This window comes from Tinamus guttatus, unplaced genomic scaffold (assembly GCF_059628265.1).
Source record: "Tinamus guttatus ecotype Peru unplaced genomic scaffold, ASM5962826v1 Tinamus_guttatus_pri_ptg000208l, whole genome shotgun sequence".
Lineage (NCBI taxonomy): Eukaryota > Metazoa > Chordata > Aves > Tinamiformes > Tinamidae > Tinamus > Tinamus guttatus.
In genome coordinates, this window is record NW_028288742.1 from 2814878 (window position 1) to 2820877 (window position 6000).

The window sequence follows — 6000 nt, forward strand, 5'->3', positions numbered from 1 at the left end:
TTGCAGTGAGGGGATCCAAGTTGTTTCAGCTCTGCCTAAAGTGTTTCTGGACAGCATCAAAATACAAGGCAATATACCCATAGACAAACACAAGGGCAAAGGTGAGATTCTCAGAATGAAAAGAAGGGAAACAAGGTGCTGAACTGTAAAAATTAGGTATGTTGTTAAAATCCCGTGGTCAGCTGAGGGGAAGCAGAGATGATGCCTGAGTAACTTGTCTGGAAAAAAAAAAAGTCAGAAACTCAAGGATTTGCTATTCTGAGAAGGTGGCATTTAATACTGAGTGATGGGTAATTTCAGTAATACTGAGTGACTTTGCTTTCTTCAGCAAAAGTTTAGCTGCCCTGTGTGGCTGGGGCTATGGGAGTTCCTGGTTGCAGTGCTAGCAGCCAGCGGTACTACCCTGCAGCTACCAGAAAGAAAACCGTTGTGACATTGGAAAATTATAAGAAAAGACTGCAGGAGTCACCAAAACAGCATGTTCTCACTTGCTCGTCCAGGTGACGAGGGGTTGCATTTCTGCAGCAGAGAGAGCTTGCGAGTGCCTTCCATCCGCAGCGTGTGGAGCAGGCGACCAGCCACACGTGAAGGATCCCTCCAGCATCGTTTACTTGATACAGGACAGGCGCTTGTGCATAGCTCCATGGAGAACAAATAAATAAAGTTTCTGCTGAGAAAGGGACCTGCTGCCAAAATGGAAAAGAAGCATGTTTGTTGATACAGCAACAGAAATGAAGTTGAAGGAAAACTGAGGCAGCGTCCGGTGCAGCTACAAAGTGTATTTTCTTCTTCTGCTGGACTTCTTTCTAGGTTTTTAAAGCAGACAGGTTTCTGTCTGCTTTATGTCTCTGTGTGGCCAGACTGTTTTATTTTTTTTTTGTTTCTAACTTGGCTCTTCCAGACATGTGAAATGAGTTTGATTCATTGCATGACTTTTACCATTTCTTGTTTGTTCTTCTGGTCTTTTATAAAATTCTGCATGGGATGAGCACAAATAAAGAAAAAATTACACTTGCCAGAGGCAACAGCTGTTACACTTGTGCTTGAAGAGGAAGAAAGAAAATCTTTTTGCAGTGACTGCCAGCAACTTCTTTATGCTTTTTGGAAAGAGCAAAGCAGCAGCTGGCACAGACTCATGCTCCTCTCCCCTTCCATCTTGCATTATTAACAACTATTTGTGCAAGTCAAAATAATACTCATTTACTGTCAATAAACTTTTTTTTTTTTCTGGAAATAGTTAATTCCTTACTGTGTGAACACATTCTTAAATAAAAAGATGAAATTTAATTATGGAAAATTTATTGAACTAAATCTTTTTTAAGGCCTAAAGCTTGTGCAATGTTTAGTGTCCGTGGCTACGGAGTCACAATATTTTCATAAAATCACTTTGAATGAGAAATTAAAAGCTTGTCACCCACAGTCTGAGAAAGGTGTAATGTGACAATATTCTGCATTAAGCAGTTGCAGGAGGTAGGAAATGCGACCAGCAACATTTTTTCAGGCCGAGGGACTGAAAGACCCTTTGCTGTGATTGAGAAATCCTTCCGATAATAAGGAAAAATTAAAGACAATGCTGCAGGCGTTGAAACCCAGCACCAAGACCCTCTTGGCTGACACAACTCTGAAACATGGTATTGGTGAGCCGTTCCTCAAGCTGGCTGCCTCCACCATCCCGCATTCCTTGGAGAGGATCTAGCCCACAACAACTTTGCTTTCCCCTTTCCACTTGAGGTGATGCACTCCTTGCCTTTCCTCCCTCAACTGCAGGAAGAAGGGGAAGACAAACTCAGGTGCATTAATCAATTAATAAATAAATAAATACATACAAATAAATACAATAAATAAATAAATACAGTTGTAGGCCAGGCTTACAATATCAGGCCAGGCCACAGATTTTGGGGCCATTGCGTAGGGGCACACCTGATCTTCAGAATATCACGAATAACTCTGGTCACTCATGTTCAGGCAAGCTTAAGGCAGAGGGAAGCAGATGAACGTTTAGCATGTTCTTGGCAAAGCATGTGCTGAAGGATGCCAAGGAGAGGTCCATACATTCTCCCCAACTGCTAGGGAAGCAGGCATGCTGCCCACGTCCAGCACACAGGCCCCACAATACAATCTCCAGCGCCGGGGAGCAGCCCAGCCTCTGAGTCATGGCCCAGCTTCCAGCATGGCCATGAGTCATCTCTTCTTGGCTGTTTCTAGAGAATTTCAGCAAGGCAGGAAACCCCAAACAAGTGTGTTGGATACAGGAAAGGTAGGGGTTTCATCAAAACCATTCGGATATTAATGTCCTGTGGTATGTCCAGGCAGACCCACTGCTGTTGTTAAGATCCTTTCCTCTCTATAACCCAGGGCATCTGTCTTCGACTGCCGCAGGATTCCTTTGATTTATTCAAATGTTGGTTTACTCAACTCCCTATTTCTGTTTCAGGGAAGCAAGGGATAGCTGAGGCTGTGATCAGCTCATCACAGCCTCCAAGCACTAGGAGAGCCATGTGGCAGCAGACCTCACACAAGATGTGCTTGGAGCAGGGAAAACTGCAAAACACAGTGCTACTGCATCAGCTAACCAGTAAAGTCAGGGCTCAGCCAGAAATTGTACAGTGTGTGGATCACAGACTTGCTGACTTATTGGTTGCAAATCAATGCTAGTGATTATTTAAATATAACCAGCTTATGTGTGGACTGCAAGAACAGAAGGGATTTAGGCAGATGGGGAAGTATGGAGCAACATCAGAACCCCACTTCTTCTTGCAGAGTATCACGTCTAGGAAACCCAGGCATTAAACCTTTTCTTGGTAGCCTTTCCAGCCAGGAAACATTCATCTGTTCGTCAGATCTGTTCGAACAGACCCATGTACACCAAGGCCTGGACAACCTTGCATCCCGGATGACTCAGACAAGCACTGACTACTAACATCAACCCATCTTAGGGGATGTAATGGCAGTTTGAGAGCAAGGATGACCCACCGTATGCATACAGCTGACTGCTGCTATGTCTCACAGCTGAAGTTAGAGGAGCTCCCTCATCCCAGCCTAAATAGCTCAGCCCCTGAGCAGAGGGGACTGGCCCTGTTGTTCCCTACTTGCCATCTGAAACTACTCATCCTGACTCTCAGCGATGTCTTCAGCAGTGCACATCTGTTTTCTATTTTGTGCTGCCATTGAATGTCCCATAGTTGCTCGTTGTCTGATCTGGGCTGAATTCCCAAGCTGGTGCATCCTGGCTGGCACCGTCCATGGTCTGTGCCCTGCCCTAGGGACCGATCCCTTTGAGTCCCTCATGTGGTATAGAGAGCCAGCCAAGAGATCAACTCTTTTGTGACCTGCTGAACAACATGAATCTGACTCTGTTCTAGTCTCTTCTCCTTTGATTTGCTTTCACAGAACAGTGGAAATAGCTCAGTATGCTGACATCACTCTAAACTCTACATCTTACATTTCTGGAGGCCTTGGAGAGGATTGAAGAAGAAGAAAATCTTCAAGGAGATTGGTGTGTCCCATGAACAAGAGAGAACCAATGCAAAAATTAAGTTAATTAAATGGACTCAAATTGCCCAAGGTTTTGCCATCAGAAGGTGCTGAACCAGCTACTATGGGAAGAAAGTGTTTTGGGGGTTGACCTCCATCTTGCTGGAAGAGCAGATACTCACAGTTGTCTCTACAGCCACTGAGAGGTTGGCCAAAACAGATTGGGCAGCATTCCTTCGGTAACAAAAGCAGGAAAAAGCCGTAGGGGTACAAATACAATATACTCCTGCTTTTAGAGAGAAACCAAGACATTGGCAGAAAAGAAATGCTGAAAATACCTGTAAAATGGGTAGTCACAAATAGTGGAAAGAGGAATATTCCCTTATGAAACCAAAGTTGCATAAGTTGTTATGGCTAGCATATGGCTGGATGCTGGATGTGAACAGTGTTGAAAAATGACTGGATACTGGCTACAAATATATCTGAATAGCTAAAACATGGATGAAACCAGAGGCTTGCTGAGATCAGGGAGAATTTCACCATTTGACATATTGCCAGCCATGAATTTGGTAATTGCTACAACCCCAGAGCATCTAGCTGAGTTTTGAGGTGGTCACCACATTTTGTTGTTTATAACTTAACCTATTGATATCCTAAAAAGGTTTCAGCCTGCTGCTCAGAGGCAGCATTGGTACATTGAGTGCTGAAATGCAGTTTCATATTTACTACACGCTTCAATATTTACTACCAAAGTGCTAGTTGTAAATTCCCATCTAAGAAGACAGAGAACTTAGATTAGACTGCTCCATTGATAGAAACATATTTTAATTCTTTGAAACCAGCTTTTTATTCTAGGAGTGATGTTTGCTGATATTTTAAAAATATTTGTTCTGCAGACAGATCCAGCTTCCCAGATGTCTGGAAATTCACTCTGAACATTTTTTTGGTTCATTCTACTTAAGTGCTTTCAAAGTTTGTAACTGTTCATTGATATGAACAGTACGGAGGAGAGGTTTTGTGTTCCCACAGGCTTTGTGACCGGAGCTAACACTGGGTGGTTCTTGCATGAGCCATGTCCTCTAGGTTGCAATAAAACAAGATGCTAACATTGCTTGTCAGGTGCAGGTTAGACTTACAGCTCTGAAACACAGCTTTTCAGGTCAAGTGGCAGAGACAAATCATTTGAATGAGGCGGATCTCCAAGTCGTCTGCTAGTTGGTGTCTTGCTCAGAGGCCAGAGTCAATTCAGGAATTTCCATCACAGCAAAAAGATGCCCAGAGAGGCACGCTCAGGGAGGAGGAGGGTTTTATGCCCAGGCCCTGTGCCACAGGGGCAGTGGGAAGGGTGCAGGGGTGCATAGGGCTCTCAAAGGGGCTCCCCCTCTGACCGCCTGCAAAGCAGGGCAAACCCACTCCTCTTGGATTCGGTTCACCCATGCGAGGCTGCCGTGCACCCATTAACTGCTCAGCAGCCTCTCTGCCTTTCACCAAGCAGCAAGAAAATATGACATTTCCCTGTACAGCAATGGGTCTTCCCTCTGCAGGGTGGCGTCCACAGTGCAAAAAAGAATTCATTTGAAACAGGCATAGTGTGCTTGATATAAAAGGAAAATGTGGCTGTGATGATGTTATATAAATAGCAGTGAGAAAAAGACTTGCCTACAAGGCAGAGATCTCAGCAGTCGCAGCAGTGAAAGCTGATGAAATGAATTGCGGGGGCTGGAATGTATCACATATTCAGCATGGTCCTCCATCATGTATATCTTAGTTCTTTACATGTAAGGCAGACGACATCTTGGACTCTAAAATACTTTGTGCCGTGTAGTGCTTTTCCCTGTCTCCTCTCCCAGCACCCCTGCTATCAGAGTGTAGCAAGTGCTTGAAAAAATAATTAAATCTAAATTGTGTTTTATTTATTGCTTTTGCAGTCTGAATACGAATGGTACACTCTGTATCTATTCACTTCATATGCGTGCGTGCATGCACAAATGTGTGTGTAATCTCATACAGCAAACTTGGGAAAGCAGGCAAATAAACTGGAAAGCAACCAGCAGATACTCGTGCTGTTGGAAGTGATATAAGAAGTGGTCAAATACGGTAACTCAGGTTCTGGGAAGGAAACTGCCAGTAATGCTGCCTACACAGAACTGTCTCCCATCTGGCCATAAACTGAGAACATGCCATTAATGGGATGAAATAAATGGATATGGGCTCACTTGAGCATACTTCTACCATCCTTGTTTCATTAGTGAGATTTGGGTCAGCTTCTAGCTTTGGCATTGTGAATCAGAATCTGGAGGAGCCAATGTTTGTGCTGACTCTCTGTGGGGTGGCCTGGCACCTGCCCACAATCCCTGATGGCAAGATTATTCCAAAAATTGCATCAATTAAACTCTGTATGTTTTCCAATAATTTTTAAAGGAACTAATTTAATGTACCTTTGAAAACTGTATCCTTTTACCTTTTAAACCTGCAGCTCAGAAAGGTCCATATCTATACACTCCTCTCACAGCAGTCTGGCACCAG